The 1,619-nt window shown below is 33.0% G+C and overlaps 1 non-coding gene across 1 annotated transcript; it reads left to right on the top strand.

Moving 5' to 3' along the window:
- Positions 1 to 223: 223 nt before the first annotated feature.
- LOC148547716 (small nucleolar RNA R71) lies at positions 224 to 331 on the top strand. Its single transcript, XR_015898234.1, has one exon. It is a non-coding gene; the product is annotated as a small nucleolar RNA R71 (small nucleolar RNA).
- Positions 332 to 1,619: the final 1,288 nt, after the last annotated feature.

Here is a 1,619-nt window from a genome sequence, read left to right as displayed (position 1 = left end):
GAGTGTCAATCTCAAGAACTCCCTTCTTCATAGGCGTCCCATTATTCACAGGATTCCTTTCAGAAGTGTACATGAACTGGTTATTTGCAACCATGTCAATGAGTTCTTGAGCTTCTGCAGGCGTTTTCTTTAGGTGAATGGATCCACCTGCAGAAGTGTTCAGTGACATCTTTGATAGCTCAGATAAACCATCATAGAATATATCCAGGATGGTCCATTCTGAAAGCATGTCAGAAGGACACTTTTTGGTCAACTGTTTGTATCTTTTCCAAGCTTCATAGAGGGATTCACCTTCTTTCTGTCTGAAGGTTTGAACATCAGCTCTAAGCTTGCTCAGCTTTTGAGGAGGAAGGTACTTGGCTAAGAAAGCCGTGACCAGCTTATCCCAAGAGTTCAGGCTGTCTTTGGGTTGAGAATCTAACCATAATCTAGCTCTGTCTCTTACAGCAAAAGGGAAAAGCATGAGCCTGTAGACTTCAGGATATACTCCATTAGTCTTAACAGTATCACATATCTGCAAAAATTCAGTTAAGAACTGAAAAGGATCTTCAGATGGAAGTCCATGAAACTTGCAGTTCTGCTGCATCAGAGAAACTAATTGAGGTTTCAGCTCAAAGTTGTTTGCTCCAATGGCAGGAATGGAGATGCTTCTTCCATGTAAATTGGAATTAGGTGCAGTAAAGTCACCAAGCATCTTCCTTGCATTATTATTATTTTCGGCTGCCATATCATTTTCCTATTCGAAAATTTCTGAAAGGTTATCTCTAGATTGTTGTATTTTAGCTTCTCTTAATTTTCACTTCAGAGTCCTTTCAGGTTCTGGATCTGCTTCCACAAGAATGTTCTTATCCTTGCTCCTGCTCATATGACAAAGAAGAAGGCACAGAAAAATAATAATAATAATAGAGATCCTTTATACCACAGTATAGGGATCCCTGTGTGAGTAGAAGAAGAGGGGGAGACAAAGAATGTAATATAATGGAAGAAACACAACCGTGAGGATGGCAGAGATGTGAGATGAGATGTTAGGATATGAATGAATAAATAGAATAAGATGGGGGAGGGATAATTTTCGAAAAATATTTTTGAAAAAGAGTTAGTGATTTTCGAAAATGGTTTTTGAAAAATGTTAGTATTTTTTCGAAAAAATTTTTAAAATTAAAAATAAAAATAAGAATAATTAGCTAATTAAAAAGAAATTTTTGAAAAAGAGGGGAGATATTTTCGAAAATTAGAGAGAGAGAGTTAGTTAGGTAGTTTTGAAAAAGTTAAGAAACAAACAAAAAGTTAGTTAGTTAGTTGAAACAAATTTTGAAAAGATAAGAAGTTAGGAAGTTAGAAAAGATATTTTGAAAAGATATTTTTGAAAAAGATAAGATAAGAAGATATTTTAGAAACTAATTTTGAAAAAGATTTGATTTTTAAAATCTCAATTAATGACTTGATTCACAAGAAATCACAAGATATGATTCTAGAACTTAAAGTTTGAATCTTTCTTAACAAGCAAGTAACAAACTTCAAATTTTTGAATCAAAACATTAATTGATTATGTTATTTTCGAAAATTTGATATAAAAATAAGAAAAAGATTTTTGAAAAATATTTTTGAAATTTTTCGAA

Source organism: Arachis ipaensis, chromosome B8 (assembly GCF_059453495.1).
Source record: "Arachis ipaensis isolate K30076 ecotype BB chromosome B8, ASM5945349v1, whole genome shotgun sequence".
Classification (NCBI taxonomy): Eukaryota; Viridiplantae; Streptophyta; class Magnoliopsida; order Fabales; family Fabaceae; genus Arachis; species Arachis ipaensis.
This window is presented reverse-complemented; position numbering and strand designations above follow the sequence as displayed.